The sequence below is a fragment of the Myotis daubentonii genome, chromosome 1, assembly GCF_963259705.1.
Source record: "Myotis daubentonii chromosome 1, mMyoDau2.1, whole genome shotgun sequence".
Taxonomy (NCBI): Eukaryota; Metazoa; Chordata; class Mammalia; order Chiroptera; family Vespertilionidae; genus Myotis; species Myotis daubentonii.
This window is the reverse complement of record NC_081840.1, coordinates 188,633,460-188,653,983: the sequence shown is the minus strand read 5'-3', so window position 1 is coordinate 188,653,983 and position 20,524 is coordinate 188,633,460. Positions and strand designations below refer to the sequence as shown.

Sequence of the window (20,524 nt, the reverse complement as noted above, 5' to 3'; positions counted from 1 at the left end):
GACATGCAGGAGGCAGCCCATAGAAGTTGTGTTCTTGCATCAATGTTTCTCTCTCCCCTTCTTCCTTTAAAAATCAACAAACTATTAAAAAAGAAGAATGTATGCCACAAAACACTTCTTTAAAACATAAAGTGTGCTCGTTTCTTCTATTTGTACCAAGAACCCATTGTTGGCATAGCCTAATAAAGTCAGCACAGTAGGAGAGGAAATGCTGTGACCCCTCTTTTGAACGACTTTTTTCAAAGAGGCCTTTCTTGAAGCTATTTTTCTCCCAGTTTTAAATTGCTTATAGCTATTAGCAAGATCTTTTAAAGAAATGAGAATGCTGGAGTGAACCATGAAAAACTATTTGTCTACATATTTGTTATACAATGCTCTGTAAAAGATGAAGATTATATGGAATATATAGTAAGCATGAAGCTGAGCAATGAGAAATTTTGTCTCAGTTGTTTTGGCATTAACTTTGATTTTTGAGTTGAGCTCTCTTGCTGTGGGTTCCACACAGAATTCGCATTACTTTTGTTATCTGAGCAGCAACCTCATGAAGACTGTCTCACTTCAGCAACCAGCAGCAGTTTTTTTTTTTTTTCTTCCTACTGAGATTAGGAATGTGGAGAACATTTAAGTTTTCACTTACACATTTTTTGGGGGGATGTTTTGGAGGGGTGAAAATGAATAAAAGATTTAAAGTTGGCTAATGGATGTGTAAATGGTAGTGTTTAAAGTGGCAAAAATTCATCTTATAACAAGCCCTTTCTAAAAGCAAGGCTGACTTTTAAAGCTGTGTATTTGGGGGATTAAAATACATAAACCCTCTGTGTGGAGCTTACTGTAATGGGTAACAAGTCCCATATCCAAGAAGATTATGTAAATACAGTTTTTAATTCTCAAAAACATGAAAATTTGACCTTTGTCTATATGATCTTTCACTTTGTAGGAGATCTGAAGTAAAAAATAATATTTTAGACACAACTATTTGTTTTCTTCCAAAATGGACAGAGGTGTGAGTGATTTATAATCTCGTATGCTTAATCTTAAACCAGCCATGGTCTGTGTGATAGCGTTGCAGAGCATAGCCCCCCAGGGATTCTCCATTTAAACATCACTTAATGCTCTCTCTTTTTTTTTTTTTAGCTTGAATGTAGGTGGGTTTTTATGTGGGTTTTAATTAAACTTTAAAAAATATTTGTATTGATTGTTTAGAGAGAGAGAAAGGTAGAGGGAGAGAGAGAAACATCAGTGTGAGAGGGAAACAGATTGGCTGCCTCCTGCATGGCCCCTATCAGGAATCGAGCCTGCAATGTTTCTGTGTACAGGGTGTTGCCCAACCAACTGAGCCACACTGTCTAGGGCTTAGTTAAGCTTTTGTGCAGAAAATTTTTTCAATCTTGAGCCATTGTTTTGAGTTTTAAAGTGAATAAATTCTAACCACACTGTCTCATAGATAAGAAGAAAAAATTTGAGTAACCTAAATCCTTTTTATTCAAGTAGAATAGCTTTTTACTTTCACTTAAAGTATTAATCAAAGTTAATCAATTCTTAGATTGTTAATCTAATTTTATACATGTAATGTATTCATGAACATCTGAATAAATATGCTTGCTTATGTAATAATAGAGTAGAAATATATTAAACTAGATTTATTTTATTCTCACAGTTTTACAAATGAGACCTGTAGTACATTTACTATTTATTTATATTACTTAAATAAAAGGCAGAAGAGAAAAGATAGCTAACAAACATAAAACTGTACATTCCAGTGAAACCTCGTTGTTAGAATTTACATTTTCTCTAAAAATTAAGGACAAGTATTTTACTCACAGGAAACTCAAAAGTTGCCCAGAAGGAAAGGAAGGTTCCATGTGGGTGTTGGCTGTTTGACCTAATGGTCTAAATGAAATGGAAAAAGAGAGCATGGAGTGGTCCTAATGGCTCAGTTTCCAACAATAAACCTGGTGAGTTCACTTGAAGTGCGGTTTGCTGAAATTGATGATGATTTTTAGCACTTAGCTTCTTATCTCCAAAGCCCTTTCCAAATGTTGAATAATTAATTGCCACAACCCCCATGTGGGGGTAGAATATCAAGCATGTCTTTCTGTTTACCAGGAAACCATTATGGCCGAGTCTGGAAATGTTGATTTTTATTTTTAGAGGTTTCTGTGCTTTCCAAGGTGACCAGCTTTAAAAATGCTGTTCTGGTTTTTAATCACAGGGTCATGGGAAACATAGCCAAGGATGTTGAAAACTTTTTCTTCTCACTGTTCCTATACAGATTTCACTTTTCTGCCAGCTCATCATTTTGCAATACAATTCTTTAAAAGTGGAGTGTTAAGTATCAGTAAGCTTAGTCTCTGCTATTAGTACAGTTTCTTTTTGCTTGGTAATTCAGAATTTGGGAAACCTGGTGGAACTGTGAGAGCAAATCTCAGTGGCAAAAAATCACGTTCCAAAAAACAGTTTTAATAATTTAAAGAAATGCATTTTTCAAACAATAGTTTTTGTAACTTTAACTTAACCGTGGAGTCTGGGAAATAATGAAGAATATATGTATACTTATATATCTCTTTAGTAGTGTATTATAAATAGTTAAGCTATGTGACATATATAGAGGACAAACATATTAAAAAGTTAGGGAACATGAGAGAGGCTAATTTAGTATAAAGTGGACAGTTGCACCATGGAGTTGATAAATCTGAAAGGCCTTTGAGAAGAGAGAAGTCTTGAGCAAAGGTGTGACATGAGAGCCTTGAGCAAGGAGGGTGGCAGAATTCATGAGATGGGTTCTGGTGGCGATTGTGGCAGGCCTACCAGATAATACCTACATTAGCCAGACCAATTCCTGGCTTGTTTGTGTTGCCAGCGGTAGGATGTCTACTGATTAACTCTCTGGAGAGATGCAGGATAAAGTCACCCTGGTGGACTCAGAAGGCTAAGCATCTATCCCTCAGGTTCTCAACCTTTGAAACAGAAAAGATCCAAGACCTTTCTTTGAGAATAGCTAATCCCTTTATGCTTTGAAAACCTCACCAGATAGCAAAGACAATGCTTTGGTGATTATTTCTGATGAATATTGATATTTCTTTGCATAAGATTAACACATTCCTTTCAAGGCCAGGAAGTTGTAGAAATCAGAGGTGACAGCTCACACTTCAGGGGTCTACTGAATGTGTGGATGGGTTCTTAATCTTAAGTCCATGGCTGAGCTTTGGGGGAGAGGGAGGCGGGGTGGCTGATGAAACCCCTAGATTAGTGGTTTTCAACCTTCCTAATGCCGCGACCCTTTAATACAGTTCCTCATGTTGTGGTGACCCCCGATTTCATTGTTACAAATTGAACATAATTAAAGCATAGTGATTAATCACAAAACCAATATGTAATTACATATGTGTTTTCCGATGGTTTTAGGAGACCCCTGTGAAAGGGTCGTTCGACCCCCAGGTTGAGAACCGCTGCTCTAGAGTGTATGCAGAATTTTCATGTATATTTTTGTTTGTTTTATGTATTATATGTATGTTTTTAGAGAGTGAATCCCAAGTATTCATGATGTTGCTAAAGCTGTGACATACCCCTAACATTTAATATTTAATATGGACTAGTGTCCCTTACACATGTTTACTTAGTCCCCTCCAAATAACAAAACAAAATGAATTTAGCTTTTTATTCCCCTAAAATCTAGATGGAAAAGAGAGTACAGTTTTGGTAATATTATTACATTTAAAATCTTTTTTTTCTTAAAATATTATTTTTTTTATTGCATGTAATATATTTAAAATAGTTTTCTTGAACTATTAATGTTTATTGCATGTAACATTATTATACTTAAAATCCTTTTTCTCGAAAGAAAAAAATGAAAAGAGATATGAGAGCCTATCAGCTTCAGGATATAACCTCTAAAAATCTAATGTTTTTACATAATCAGAAACATCAGAAAATGCAATGATGCAATCACAACCAGTGTACATGGCTGTTTAACTACAATCCATAAAATTTGGAAAGGTAGTGATCAAGTCCATCTTACCTACAATCAGTCCTGAGGCTTTCCTACTCAGATCTGAAGAAGGTGTGCCCAAAAGAACAAGGCAGCTTCGATTATGCATTTGTAATTTACTAGTAGCTTACTTTCTAACATGAGGTGTGTTTGTTTTTTGTTAATCCTCATCCGAGGACATTTTTCCGTTGATTTTAGAGAGAGTGGAAGGGAGGGGAAGAGACAGAGAGAGAAACATCTATGTGAGGATGGGTTCTTAATCTTAACACATAGATTGGTTGCCTCCTGCCAGTAACCCAGGTATGTGCCCTTGACTAGAATCAAACCGGGACCCTTCAGTGGGCCTACCCTCTATCCACGGAGTGCCAAACATGAGATGTTTTGTGGGAAACTGCTCACTGAATATGTGATAGAACTCTTATAGGAAGTAGGGCTATTCTTTGCTTCTCTATATGGTTCCTTCTATAAGCAATGTAGCTGTTTTCCTGAATATTTGTAGATTAATTTAATTTTTGTAAATAGATTATGCTTATGTGAAATTTTACAAGTAAGATTTTGATTACAACTCATTAGGAGAAGCTTGATATTTATTTATTTATTTGAAGCTTAATATTTAAAGGAATACTGTAATATGAGAGAATCCACAAACACTAGTGCAAAGTAAGCCCCCCAAATTTTGGTTCTTGAGTTGATGGTGACCTTTTGGTAACGGGGGGCTCAACATTTCTTTATATATTTTATTTTGAGTTTGGAATCTACAGCTTTCATCAGATTTTCAAAAGGTCTAGAGACCTCACCCCCCAAAAAAGGTTAAGAATCATTAGCTTATAATGTCAGATTTTTTTATATGCTTATCTAAAAAGCCTTGTACAATTTTGAAGATTTTGCTCAATTTTAGAAACTTTGGTTAATGATAAGTCATAAACTGGTACAACAAAATGGAGTTTAAAAGTGTTTTCCAGTGGTTCTCAACCTTCTGGCCCTTTAAATACAGTTCCTCATGTTGTGAACCCCAACCATAAAATTATTTTCATTGCTACTTCATAACTGTAATTGTGCTACTGTTATGAATCATAATGTAAATATCTGATATGCAGGATGGTATTAAGTGACCCCTGTGAAAGGGTCGTTCGACCGCCAAAGGGGTCGCGACCCACAGGTTGAGAGCCGGTGGTTTAGGCCCTAGCTGGTTTGGCTCAGTGGATAGAGTGTCAGCCTGCAGACTGAAGGGTCCTGGGTTTGATTCTGATCAAGGGCACATGCCCATGTTGTGGGCTCGATCCCCAGTAGGGAGCGAGCAGGAGGCAGCCGATCAATGATTCTCTTTCATCATTGATGTTGCTATCTCTCCCTCTCCTTTCCTCTCTGAAATCAATAAATCCTATCTAATAAAGGAGAAACATAGTAATTGGCGTACGACTGCTACCCTTCCCATTGGCTAATCAGGGAGATATGCAAATTAACTGCCAGCCAAGATGGCGGCCGGCAGCCAGGCAGCTTGAAACTAACATGAGGACTCCAACGTTCCCCGCCTGCCACTGCAGGCCTCTGAGCGGCAACTCTAAGCAACTATGTAACAAATATAGAAGCTAAACAAAACCCCAGAAATCTGCTTTAGTCCGCCGGGCTTCAGCCAGGCTTCAGCCAGCAGGATCGCAACATTGTAAGCAAAGGCCAGAAACCTACTTTCAGCAGCGGAGGCCTAAGAGCTGGAGCCAAGCCTCAAAGCTAAAGCTGGCCCAGAATAAAAAAAGAAAAAAAGAAAAAAAGGAGTGGTTGGGAGCTGCAGTCACCCCCAGCCTGAAAACAGCCCTCAGCCCCTCACCCAGACTGGCCAGGCACCCCAGTGGGGACCCCCACCCTGAAGGATGTGTGACCAGCTGCAAACAGCCATCATCCCCTCACCCAGACTGGCCAGGCACCCTAGTGGGGACCCCCACCCTGAAGGATGTGTGACCAGCTGCAAACAGCCATCATCCCCTCACCCAGACTGGCCAGGCACCCCAGTGGGGACCCCCACCCTGAAGGATGTGTGACCAGCTGCAAACAGCCATCATCCCCTCACCCAGACTGGCCAGGCACCCCAGTGGGGACCCCCACCCTGAAGGATGTGTGACCAGCTGCAAACAGCCATCATCCCCTCACCCAGACTGGCCAGGCACCCCAGTGGGGACCCCCACCCTGAAGGATGTGTGACCAGCTGCAAACAGCCATCATCCCCTCACCCAGGCTGGCCAGGCACCCCAGTGGGGACCCCCACCCAGATCCAGGACACCCTTCAGGGCAAACCAGCTGGCACCCACCCGTGCACCAGGCCTCTACCCTATATAGTAAAAGGGTAATATGCCTCCCAGCACTGGGATCAGTGGAGCCGAGAGGCCTCCCGGCACCGGGATCAGCGTGACAGGGGGCAGCGCCCAAACCCCCTGATCGCCCTGCGGCTCTGTGTGTGACAGGGGGTGGGGCCACAACCTCCCTATCCGTCCTGCTCTGTTTGTGACAGAGGAAGGCGCCCTAACCCCCTGATCAGCCCTGCTCTGTGCCTGATAGGGGGGAGCTCCCCAACCTTCTGATCGCCCTGAGGCTCTGTGACAGGGTGTGGCACCCCAACCCCCTGATCGGCCCTGCTCTGTGTGTGACAGGGTGCGGCGCCCCCAAACCACCCCCCCCCTCCCCATTTGCCCTGCTCTGTGTGTGACGGGGTAGAGCCATAACCTCCCCATCGGCTCTGCCCTGAGTGTGAGAGTGGCGGCGCCCCAACCCCCTGATCGGCCCTGCTCTGTGGGTGATAGAGGGCGGCGCCCCAACCTCCTGATGGGTCCTGCTCTGTGCGTGACAGGGGGCAGCGCCCCAACCCCACTGATGGGCGCTGCTCTGTGAGTGACAGGGGGGAGCTCCCCAACCCCCTGATGGGCCCTGCTCTGTGAGTGACAGGGGGCAGTGCCCCAACCCCCTGATTGGCCCTGCTTTGTGCATGACAGGGGGTGGCGCCGCAACCTCCCCATGGACCCTGCCTTGAGTGTGACAGGGGATGGTGCCCCAACCCCCCAATCGGCCCTACCCTGAGCGTGACTGAGGGTGGCATCACAACCTCCCAATCCACCCTGCTCTGTGCATGACAGGGGGCGGTGCCCCAACTCCCCAATCGGCCCTGCTCTGAGACCGACTAGGGGCTGCACCTAGGGATTGGGCCTGCCCTCTGCCACCCGGGAGCAGGCCTAAGCCAGCAGGTGGTCATCCCCCGAGGGGTCCCAGACTGCGAGAGGGCACAGGCCGGGCTAAGGAACCCCCCTCCCCCCCCCGAGTGCACAAATTTTTGTGCACCGGGCCTCTAGTATATATATATATAAAAAACCAAAATAAAACAAACAAAAAATAAGTGTTTAGGCCTGCGGGGCTCAGTGGATTGAGCATCATCCCATGCACCAAAAGGTCACTGGTTTGATTCCTGGTAGGGCACATACCCAGGCTCTAGGCTTCTCCCCCAGCAGGGGGCATGCAGGAGGCAGCCATGAATGTTTCTCTCTCATGGATGTTTCTATCTCTTTCTCCCTCTCTTTTCCTCTCTCTCTAAAATTAATAAAGACATATTAAAAAACTATTTAGGGCTGCCATGGTCTATATGTTCATGTCCCCTCACCTAACTGCATATGTTGAAATCTTAATCCTCAAAAATGATCGTGTTAGTAGGTGGGTTCTTTGGGAGGTGACTAGTTCATGATGGTGGAGTGCTTATGAATGGGCTAAGAGCAAGGTCAGCATCATGAGTGAGATGAATGGAATTAGTGCTCTTATAAGAGGTCCTGCAGAGCTCCCTAGCCCCCTGTGCCGTGTGAGGATACAATCAGTCTGTGACTGGGAAAGGGCCCTTACCTGGCCATGCTGGCTCCCTCATCTTGGACTTCCAGCCTCTAGAACTGTGAGCAATCAATTTCTGTTGCCTGTAAGCTCCTCGTCTGGATATTTTGCTACAGCAACCTGAAGGGACTAAGACAAGGGCTAAAAGTTCTGCAGATCTATTGCACACCATGTAAATATATTTAACACTACTGAACTGTATACTTAGAAATGGTTAAGATGGTAGATTTTAGTTATGTGGTTTTCCACCACAATTTAAAAGAAGTGTTTAGGGATGAGTGATAAATATGTATTAGATTTGATAAATGTATAAGAAGGAAAGCAAGAAAGATCAAATTAGTAGCTTAATTAATTTGAGGGTCTGGGATTGAATATATGGGTTGAAATCTGTGGATAGGCCATGAACCTCATTATGACCAGTAGTTGGAACCATTTCACCCAGGAAATCCACATTCATTTTGATTATTTTTTTTTTAAAGAGAGAGGATGGTTTCTTACCCTAGTGATTGGATTGATTTTCATTTCCTCTACTATATTTATCTCCTGGAGGCAAATCACGCACTGCTTAAGTATTCAGGCTCTGGCATCAGACCAGATGGTCACATTGCTTTGCCATTTATGGCTGTGGTCTTGGGCAAGTAACTTGACATCCCTGTGCCCCTCATCTGTAAAATAAAAGCATAACAATAGCACTGATCTCATAGAGTAATTGTGAAAACTCAAATGCTTTGGTATATATTGACAACAGTGCCTGCCTCATGGTAAGGACTTAGTAATTGTTAGTTTATTACTACTTTTGGAGTGGAGTGATGCCTGCCAATAAGATAGATAAGATACTGCAGGCTGAAAGGACAGTGAGAAGAAATGAGTTGTTGGCTGTATTCCAAACACTATAATCATCCCTTGAATAAATGAGAATTGACAGTTTATGTCATTGACACCAGTCTGAAGTCTCATGGAGATGTTTCATTTGATTTAATATGTCTAGACAAATGGGTCTTCCTTCCAAATAGAATATTTTTTAGCTTATTAATTCATAATTATAAAGATTAAGAAAAATCTGTATCTATGTGTGAGGATAAATTTATAGAATGTGCTTCTATATCTTTAAAGGAAAGTAGGCTTAAAGGTATAAATCTCTGTTGATTTTAAAAAATAAATATGATTTCTCATCATTTGGTGGATATTCAACTTTCTTCTTTCATACACACACAAACACATACCAACTAAACATAGGTCACTGTCTATGAAATGCACTAAAAAATGTTGAAATCAGATCATTTAACAAATAAATTTGCTTTTTGTCTCTCTGCAGAGGTAAAGGAAGCTCTGGAAATAGGATAGTGATGCAAAATTTGCTATTTCAAATTCTCCATGAGTCACTTCATGATCTTCTAACAACTTTGTATTTCTGAGGACTGCATGAAAGCCTTTTTTTCTTTCTCTTTTTTTTTTAAAATTAAATTTTTATTGTTGAAAGGATTACATTTGTCCCCCTTTTCCCCCGAATTGACTCCTAGCCCACCCCCGAAGCCTTTTTCTTTGTGTAGAAAAAATTAGTGCTGAAGTTGTATTTTTCTCTTTTTTTCATTTACATTTGAGTTTAAAAAAATTTTGGAAGGTTTCTTTCCTTTGAGAAATTAAAATAATATGACATATCAAGGTTATTATTATAAATATCTAGGTATATTATTGGCCAGTCATATCCAGAAAAAAAAAGATTATTCGGAGTGAGATCTGATATTAAACAGTTTATCACATTACATTAAAAGGGCCATATTGCATTGTATAGAAGCAAATGTGGTTCACTTTTTTTTTGTGGGGGTGGGTAATAAAATCTTGTGATCTCACTTAATTATCAGTTATGATTCTCTTTCCTATTGTGGTCTTTGCTTTTATTATTATCATCTGGACTCTTCTATTTGAAATCACCTTCCTGTTTTTGGTTCTGTGGAAAGCTAGTTAATCCAGTTAAGTTGGATTCTAGGATGTCTGGGTCAGTTTTCCAGATCTTTTGTATCACCTCTGGAGGATTCTCGATGGTACTCAGGTAACCATCACTTGGATCTAGAGTAATTGTTGAGACATGACCAAAAAAGTTTCACACGAGATGAATATTTTTCAGCTTTTTCTTGAGTTTCTAGATTTGAAATTGAGTAGTAATGAGCAGCGACTTTAGTAACCCCAGAAGCCTTGTGATCTTTTTAGAATGGTTCTATGATCTTTATTCAAACCTAAAACTCTTTAGAAAGTCTGTGTCAAGCATTTCCTGCCCTAGGGGTTTATTCTGCATGACCAGAAAAAGTTTAGTATGAAATGACTTAACATGACCAGGATACACATTTGTTTTTCCATGCTCAGTCTGGTATGCACATACAAAGGGTGCCTCATACTCTTTGTGCTGTTGGACACACTGTGTTACATTTTTACACCCAAAATGGTTTTCTTTGTAATTTATCTTGGGGACATTTATTCATTGACAGATCCATGTGGTTTTTAGTTTGCTTTCAAATAATATCTTTGTATGCCAGGCTGGCTGCATCATATATTTTTGCCATAAAACGCCTTCACAAATGGTTTATCTTTTCATAATTACCTCCTTTTCTCTTTGCTTACTCCTACAGATTTTGGGGTTTGGCTGGCTACTTAAAAAGGATTTATAGTTTATTTGCTTGTAATGATATGAAGACATAGTGATTCTCTTATGATTCTATACCGTGGTAAATTTAGATCTGTTATTACCATGCTTCATTTAAAATACATAAGTTTTTGTATTCCACCACTGAATCCCCAAACAATTTTCACAATTAAAAATCGAATGTTTCCTGATAGCTTACACCATTCCTAAGATTCTTTTATCAGGGAGATAGAAAGACATTTTGGGTCTATAACAGAAATCCTAACAACAAATTCTGTCCATATTATTGAGGCTATACCATCAAAATAGAGCAGTGACCTTAATGTTGCTGCATTCTGAAGTTTTAAAAACGTGGGTACGTTAAACATGGCTTCCTGATTGATAAATGTGAACTTGAACCAGAAGAAATGGAACCCTGCCAAAATTAAGCAGATAAACTTTTACAAATCTATTGCTATCAAGATGGACCATTTGGCAATGTTCCCCATAGTTCATACTTTATTCTTATTCTTTGGTTTGGAATCTTTTTGTCTCCCCACCCTCTCCATCCCTGGGATGTTTTATGTACTGAGCTTTGGTTTCTCACTTGGTTAGATTCAGGGTTAATGTAATCACAATTCTGAATTTTAGCCTTAGGATCAGTTACGGATTTAGGCAAAATGGTATTTGGCTGGGAAAGCAGCAAGGAAGAGGCTGAGTCCTCTGTGCTGGTTAGAGAAGGTGGGGTCGCCTTTGCTTGGAGCAGAGGGTGAATACCAGCGCTGATTTGAATTGGCCAAAGGGCTCACCAGAAATGGGAGAAGAGCCAAGAGGTCTGTCCTTCAGACCAAAATTGGGTCCACATAAGGGTAGGGAACTAAGGAATGTAAAAGTATGAGGCAGAGGTTGAGACTAGGTGAATGAGGAAGTGGTGAGCTATATTCCGAAATCTTAATGGTGTGTGTGTGTGTGTGTGTGTGTGTGTGTGTGTGTGTGTAGGGCACTAGTGCAATTTTGGGCAGGCCAGGTCACATTAGGGAGACTGGGATAGGACGGATATTAGGAAGCCAAGCAGAGTGATTGCCATGAGCCCCAAACTCCTTAGTGTTGGGGAAAGGTATAGTGGGCCCTTTGTGTCCCGGGTTCCACATCGGTGAATTCAACCAACCTCAGATTAAAAATATTTGGGGGAAATAAAAGTTATGTTGTTGCTGACATGCAGAGATGATTTAAAGCACATGGAGGATGCATGTGGGCTGTATGCAAATACTACACTATATACATGGGACTTGAGCATCCTCTAATTTTGGCATCTGAGGGGCGTTCTGGAACTAATCCCCCTCTGGAAACAGAGGGATGACTGTATCTAAAAATGAGGGAACTAAGTATATGACCTGACGACATCTCAGAATTCCATGTTATGCTACACGCGCCGTGTGGCTGTCGTGCATGTCACTTGTACCTTTGCTGCTCTGATTACTAGTAGTTTGGAATTTTGCCTCATACAATGCCGGGGTCCAACCCCAGCAGGTCCAGGGGTCCCCAAAGGTGTGGACGGAGTTGGCGAAGAAGGAAGGACACGGAGACAGCGTCCAGTTGATCAGCAGCCTAGCCAGGATCTCCAGCCAAGTTCTGGTCTCGATCTCCAGAGAGGTTCTGCTTCGGATCTCCAGCCATGTTCCCTCGCTAGGTTCTCCAGCCAGGTTCTGTCCAGGTTCTCCAGCCAGGTTCAGTCCCCAGGTTCTAGTCAGGTTCTCTTGCCAATTTCTGTAGTCAGGTTCAGTCCAGGATCTTTTGCCATGTTCTCTCCAGCGAAGTTCTTCTAGAGAACGTTCTGTGTAGGTTCTGTGTTCTGAATTCTGTCTCCTGAGTTCTGTCTCTTTCTGTCTTGTTACATCTGTATTTATACCAGTTGATTCAATCCCATCAATCTCTATTACAAAGGTTAGGGCGTTTCTTATCTCCATTCCAGGGAGTAAAGATTATGTAGCTTAAGCATGATTGTTCGTAGTTAAAGTGATTAATTACCCACCTGGCACTTAGTTAAGGGGTTTTATTCCCTCCCTAACTTCAGGGGAAAATCCCTACCTGGGGAAACAACCTTTCTCAGAGAGGAGACCTTGGTTAAAACACATAGTGCCAAGAAGGTGAGCAAACATATTAAGAACAGTATGCCATATATGCCAGGTCCCTTGAAACAGCAAGCATGGACCGGCTCCCGGCAATACAATACTGGCCGGTGAGTGCAGCTCTTGACGTGTTACATGAGCTCACAAAGCAGAACCGGGGCCCGTGTTCTCATTTTGGGGTTGGAGACAGAAGAGAGCTCTGCTTCCAGGCTGGGGGCTGGAAGGCAGGACCTTCTTTGCCACCCCAGGCCCTTCCTGCCATGGAGTACGGAGTCTTACTGCTCACCATTTGCCCCTGATGTAGTCATTTCTGTGGCCGTCCTTAGGATTGTGAACCTCACTGTGTATTGAAGATACAGTGCGAGATGAAATGGTGAGAAGGGAGTCTCCCTCTTCGCTGCTCCCCACTCAGGGGAGCTGCTCCCTTGCAACATCTTTGTGACTGTTCACTCGACACTAATGCCTTCATCCTTTTTCTTTATCTGCCCCCAGGCCCCTGAAGTGCCCCAGTGCACGTCGGGATTGGCCTGTGTGGAGACCTCAGTTGTGCGGGGCTCCCTCTTTGGCACAAACGGATCCTGTACTGAGGGCTAGGAGTGCTTCAGCGGTGGCCTCCTCATGTGGTTTACACAACCTGTACACAGCACTTCAGAGAGTGTACCCTCTCAGCCTGGGATGACGCTGGCCGGCAGCTGTTAGAAAAACAATGGCCCCCTGGGGAGGGAAGAGCACTGGGAGGGAATGGTTGTTCAGACCACCCCGGGTCCACTGTGGATTTTCCAAGCGGTTAGTGTTTCCAGATCAAAAAGTTGATAAAATGATGGATTCGCTTACTAAAGCTTCTAAATCTATTTCATGCAACAGAACGCTTAGTGAGTCATAATGATTTGGGGCACCCTGGGTCAACAACCTAGACACCTTGTGGCGGGAGGAGACTGGCCTGGGGCTCCGGCCCTGCTTGGCCCTGCTTGGTAGCTCCCAGGAGGGAGGGATGGACATCTCAGACCATCTGTAACTTATTCCCAGACACTGGTTGGGAGCCGTCAGGATTCACAGTTGACACAGTCGCAGCTTTATCTGGTGAAATCAATTCTCTTCTAGGAACTTGGGTTATAATGTTGCTTCTGCTATATGACTTCTTTATGTGCTTAGAACCTCCTTTTGTCTGTATCGTCTTATTTAGACCCAGTATAATACCTGTCTCCTTCTTAGCTGTAGGGCATGTTGAGGAAATAAGGAGTATGAAGCTCTTTGGGTACCTTGAATGTAATACCCCATATATGTTTACAGTGGTATCATACAATTTTGAAAGTCATTTTGTCTGTCTTGTCCTCTACTCAGGCTTGTATAGAGTAGATTAAAACATCACAGATGGGCAGGTTTTTTTTTTAATGAATTAATTTGCTTTTGACTGCTTTTTTGGTTTACCGAGAACTTTGTATTCTGGTCCTGTCCAAGGTGCAGATGGTTATGCTTTCAGAACATCTTAATGTTTAATAGCTCCCATCTAAACTAATCAGTACACTGCTCTCAGTTTCACCATTTTAAACAACATCGCTTTGGTCCCTGAGAGGAAGGTGATGCATTTCCATTGATACTCGGGGTCTGGTCCTCTAAGGAGCCTCCATCCACTGGTACGGTTCTCTGGTTACTAAGGAGGGAGGGCATTCAAATGAACCCTGTGCTGGGCACTTCCCTGGCCAGTAAGGAAAGTGGGTTTCTGAGTCAGACAGATCTGAGTGAGAATTTGCATCCTTCCCCTTTGAGGCTCAGCATCCACAGGCCATTCTCTCTATGGTCTGAGACTGGGTTTCTTCCTACTTACAAAATGGAGCTAGTAGTAGCCATAGCATCTGTGTGTTGTTCTGAAGAGCATAAGCAAGCCCTCTATAGAGACGGGCAAATAGTGGGTGCACAACAAAGTATACATGTAATTATTGATAATTTTTTAGCGTCATAGTTTTACCACACAAGAGAAATTGTTATCACTCATCTGCTGAGTTTGTCATTTCGATTTTAGGAAATCATTCATTTCAGAAAATTAGTTCTTGCAAGGCTATGTTAGTAAAGATGCTGGGATGCACTATTTTTGTCTTTCTTTTCTTGCCTCCATCCTTCTCGGTCACTTCTGTTTGTTATTTTTCTTTTATTCTGATTTTAAAAAATTGGCATTTGGAGTCATTGCCAACTTTTTTCCTGGTCAAAAAATTACGTAATTAGGTCTGTGTTTCCCAGGGTGACCACCTTTCAAAACTCCTCCGCTGGCCTGTTTCCAGTCCTCCCCACATTCCCAGTCAGTCCTCTGAGCATTATCAACACGTTGAGAAATTTGACCTCTGGTGTATCGAGAGGTACATGTTTGACAGTTTCTCTCCTTGATTCCTCTATACTTTACATAAACTATTAGAGGGAAACTTCTCTCCTCCTTTGCTCCTGGCTCCTATCCTGGGACATAAGCTTGGAAAAGACCTTGGAAGAACTACCTGGTAATCCTGTTTCATGTCAAGGAGGCGGCATGGAGCGAGAGTGTTGGAATCGGGCAGAGCTGGCAGCTGCTGGCAGTGTGACCTTCATGAACTTGTGCCTCATTGGGAAAGCGAAGGGCCTTGCTGCATAATAATACCAGCTGCCCGTGTAGTCGGGAGCTCTATGCCAAGCACCTAACCACCAGCTTGCTTTTGTGTATATAGTCCCATAGCTTCCCCACAGTGGAACAGTGTTCTTATTACGAAGCCCATTTTTCAGATGAGCTAATTGAGACTTGGAGTGTGAATAACTTGAATTACATTCATTTTGTGAAAATTCTTTACTAATTTATTTTAGAGAAATGGTGTGAGTGGGATAAAGTCAGGAGAATCAGAATTGGGCAAGAAATACCACTTTAGATTTGCCCAAACATCAAAGTTTCTTTTTTAAAAATAGACTAATATTGTTGAGATTGACTAATAAGAGGCTTCTGCTAATGAATGGACCATCAGTGCTAATGACAAAAAAGTGCAAATCAGTAGTATAATGAAGCAGTCCATGATTTGGCTACTAACAAAATGGCATTTATAGAGCGTAGCGTGGATAGTTTTTATCCATAGGTGCTTATTATATGCTCGCCTTTCAAAACCCAATGTAAACAAAAATGATACTATGAATGTTAACAGAAATGGGCAGCACTCAGCTGGTCATCACTTGTACTTAGCTGGCCTTTCCCGGTGTGGACTTTGGTTTTACAGAACTGTAAGCATGGGCAGGAAGACTTACAAAACTGACTCGAGGTCTCCATCACGGCTGGACCGTGGTAGTGACAATCTGACTGCACTGTTTTCGACTTTTCCTTTCAGCTTGTCTGCAACTAGTAAGCTGGGAAGACTGTAGCGAAAACAAATGGAGATTGGAGGGAACGTAATCTTAATGTCTCCTAAAACTATTCTCGGCAAAAGGAATTTTCTCGTGATATTTCTTTCTTTCTTTTTTTTAATATATTTTATTGATTTTTTACAGAGAGGAAGGGAGAGAGACAGAGAGTTAGAAACATCGATGAGAGAGAAACATCGATCAGCTGCCTCCCGCACATCTCCTACTGGAGATGTGCCCGCAACCAAGGTACATGCCCTTGACCGGAATCAAACCTGGGACCCTTCAGTCCGCAGGCCGACGCTCTATCCACTGAGCCAAACCGGTTTCAGCTATTTCTTTTAAAAATTATTTTTTTCTGTCTTTCTCTTTTTTCCCCCTTTGTGTGTGTGTGTGTTTTTCTGTTGTCCCCCCCTCCTTATTTTTCTTTCTTTTAATATTTAAATGAAGACATCATTCTTTCTTTGTAACTAGTGGCTTGTGTAATTGATTCAAGTTGGTAATAGTTCACAAGCCAGTCCCAGGTCTCCATAGAGTGAACGTTAGCACACTGAGCAGAGCTTTAAAACTGATTGATGTGTTCCTTTGGCCTTAGCTGCCATGTGTTTATCCAGATCATTGATTTTTGAGATGAGGAGAAAAGCAAGTGTGAAAAAGTGCCTTAGACAATAGTGTATGTAATTTTTTCTTGGAGTAGGTTTGTCTCAACTGATTGTGGTTAATTTTATTTAACTGGTAATTATCTTCTGATTTCAGTGATTTGTCTGTTGACCTTTCTAACCAAATGCATGCTGCTTCTAACTTATTTTTGGAATGTCATTGTTATCTACAGTTGTTTGACACTCAAGATGTATTTCTCCATTGAGAACAACATTAGAATGATGGTTAGGGTTCCATTTGAGCCCACACAAGTCTAGTCACTCATTATGTACCTAAAACAATACTTTTAGCATTATACAGTTATTAGTAATTTTATTTATTTATTTTTAAATACATTTTTTTTTTTTTATTTCAGAGAGGAAGGGAAAGGGAGAGAGAGAGATAGGAACATCCGTGATGCTCGCCCCACATTAGGGATCAAGCCTGCAACCGGGCATGTGCCCTGACCAGGAATCAAACCATGATCTCCTGGTTTATAGGTCAATGCTCAACAACTGAGCAACACTGGCTAGGCAGTAATTTTATTTTTTAGAGAATTTTTTGAGCCAAACATGACATATGCCAGGGAGCAAGATCTCAAATGCTCCAAAGAATAACAGTTTTGCAGCTTCTTTTAAACATTTGAAATTAAGGAGGTAGGAAAAAGTAAGACAGGGATTGGATTAGAGGATTAACAAGATTATATGCTCTCTTGAGGGTGGTTACAGTTTATTTATTCATTTTTATTGAATTTATTGGGGTGACATTGGTTAATAAGATTATACAGGTTTCATGAGTATAATTCTACAGCTCATCATCTATATATTGTATTGTGTGTTCACCATCCCAAGTCAAGTTTCCTTTCAGTTAATTTCAAAAGTGTGTTATCTAGATACACAGAAACAATGAACAAGGCTTACTTAAGGCAAATATAAAACTTTACTAAAGAAGTTATAGGCCTGGGGCATGACTCCCCTCTATGACCTGCCCAGTGAGGTAGGAATTTATGATCAGATCACCCTATGAGGTTACCCTCCCTTTTTTTTTCATTCAGTTCCCCTTTTGGTCATATGTTATTAGTAATTTTAATACTATTGACTAATAATCCATTACTGTATGACTTTGACAACTCGCTTACATTTTATTTTTTATAATATATTTTTATTGATTTCAGAGAGGAAGGGAGAGAGAGAGAGAGATAGAGAGAGAAGGAAACATCAGTGATGGGAAAGAATCATTGATGGCCTCTTCCTGCATGCCCCCTACTGGGGATCGAGCCTGCAACCCGTGTATGTGCCCTCACTAGGAATTGAACCATGTCCTCCTGGTTCATAGTCTGACATTCAACCACTGAACCACATCAGCTGGGCTCACTTACATCTTTAAAATGGTGGATATTATTAGCACTTATTTCATGGACTGGTAATAAGTTTTAAATAATTTATATAAAGCACTTATTATATTAGCTTTTATTATTATTGCTATGATTTGTCTACATTTGCAGTAAATAGATTTTTGTGAGTTGGCTTTGGAGCCTAACCAACAAATTAATGTTATTTCTTTGGGAAAAAATAGATGTCCTGTGTTTGGCAAGAAGGGAATCTGATGTCACCAGAGCATCTCTCTTCCCTTGTACCCCACCAATAGAAAGGACTATGCTAGTTTTGGATACTTTTTGTTCTTCCAGGATCTTGAAGAAAGCTCACTGTCTTATGCATAGACATCATATATTCGTATGTTTAGTCAGTCCTGATTTGTGTAGGTTCAGCTTTCATACAAACTATGCTTTGATATATAAGAACCATAGCTCACCTTTCATATTCTGTTGTGTTCTTTTGCATGTCAGCTGAGGAGTGGAGGGACATCTGCAGCGAATTCACGGTGGTGTTGCACACCAGCCTGTGGTTCAGTTCTGTCCGCAACATGAAATTTATTTGTGCCTCAGTGTTTGTAGCTGCAAATATTTGAATGCTCTGCTGCATTTTACTACACAATTTCATAAAGATGGAGGGAAAGTAAAAATGCTGATGCTAATGCTAAGAAACATAGGACTCAAAAACTTTGTTTTGTTTTAAGAGGGAAAGCATTAGGCATGCCACAGTCAATCAAGTACTTGTTGGAGGAGAGCCTATGTATTAAGGTGTTAAGGAAGAGAAAAAAAGTGTTGAAATGCATCATACACGTTTTTATTTATTATGTCTAAAATGAGCCATATGAGTATGGGCTTAAGAGTTTTTGATTTTTGGGTGTGGAGCCATCTTTATAATGTATAAGTATATTTGTTATGGCTTTTATAGTAATACATGTTTTCTGGAATGAATTGGGTATAGAAGGGAGGCTTATATAAGATACTTTTTAAAAAAGCTTCTCATTTTGGAAAATTTCAAAAGAGGAGAGAATAGTACATTGAATTCCCACATAACCATTACCCAGCTTCAGTAATTACCAATATATTGCCAATTTTACTTCATACTCCTTTCTCTCCCCCATCACCCTCTTTTTTTTTGCTGGAGCCTTTTAAGATAAATCCTACATCATATTTCACCAATTATTACTTGTATTTATTTCTAAGAAATAAAGACATTGCCCTGGCTGGTTTGGCTCATTGGATACAGTGTTGGCCTGTGGACTGAAGGGTCCCCCAGTTCAATTGCGGTCAAGAGCACATGCCAGTCAGGGGGTGTGCAGGAGGCATCCAATCAATGATTCTCTCTCATCATTGATGTTTCTATTTCTCTCTCTTTCTCCCTTCCTCTCTGAAATCAATAAAAATATATTTGGGAAAAAAAGGCATCAAAATATGTAATCCCAATGCCATTACCATACCTAATAGAATCAATAATAATTTGTAAGTATCTTTTAATACCCAATTAAGATTCAAGCTTCCATGATTGTCTCAGAAGAGTTTTAAAACCAGTTGGTTAGTTTGAATCAGGATCTCAGTTTGCATATTGCATTTGATGGTTCTATGTTATAGGTGTTTTTAAGTTGGGGAGTACCATACTTCTGCTAGGTGGCCCCTCCTTGACAACAAAGAAGCCATTAAAGCAGTGGTTCTCAACCCTCTGGCCCTTTAAATACAGTTCCTCATGTTGTGACCCAACCATAACATTATTTTCATTGCTACTTCATAACTGTAATGTTGCTACTGTTATGAATTGTAATGTAAATATCTGATATGCAGGATGGTCTTAGGCGACACCTGTGAAAGGGTTGTTCGATGGCCAAAGGGGTCGCGACTCACACGTTGAGAACCGCTGCATTAGAGCCAAGCAAGCATTTAGTCTGTTCTTAGGCAAGGGATGACAAGCTGAGGGCATTTTCCTCTAAAATACAATAGAGGTAACTGTGGAATTTGCAATCTTCCTGTGCCCTTCCTGTTCTCATAAAATTAACCGAGAAAATTTACAGTTAAAAACAACTTTAAACATATTCCTAGATTTAGGTCTTGGGTGTTAAAAAGCCACCAACAAATCAGTTCCATGCTATTCTCCTGATTATCTACCTATTAATCATCTGTTTTGGCATCTTCTAATACTAAGTGTTGCCATCCCTGGGGCAAACTTAGGTAGGTGAGGATTCAGGTGGCAGCTACTTGAGTCATGAACTTCGAGGCTAGTTTGGCAGAAGTTAATAAAGATTATATAAGTCAATGCAGATTGGCCTTGATTCTGAGCACTGGCACATTGCTCAGCACCTTCGTAAGGCTCAAATCAGTGTGCAGGGCTGAATACTGGGGATAAAGTCTTCCGAGGCGTGTCGGTCAACTCTTTGATCTGCAGACACAGGACCCGGTCAGGTTGTGTCTTGACTGCCCTAGGGCGCTGACTCAGCGGACCCCACCTCTGACTTCTATGCTACCCTAGCTGTGGTCCCTTGGAAGACCTTCTGAGTGGAAGTAGGTTCCAGGAAGGAACTCAATGGATTTGTTTATATAATGACAAAGAG

At 41.2% G+C, this 20,524-nt stretch overlaps 1 protein-coding gene across 4 annotated transcripts in view; it reads left to right on the top strand.

Annotated features, from left to right (window-relative positions):
- Positions 1-20,524, top strand: part of SLC4A4 (solute carrier family 4 member 4) — a 340,638-nt gene that overhangs the window by 17,004 nt on the left and 303,110 nt on the right. The window contains exon 2 of one of the 4 annotated variants that reach the window (XM_059669116.1): positions 1,824-1,955. The exons of the other annotated variants lie outside the window; for them this stretch is intronic. The gene's annotated coding sequence lies outside the window, so the exon portion shown is untranslated. The remainder of the gene's footprint in view (positions 1-1,823; positions 1,956-20,524) is intronic. 4 annotated transcript variants of the gene reach the window in all.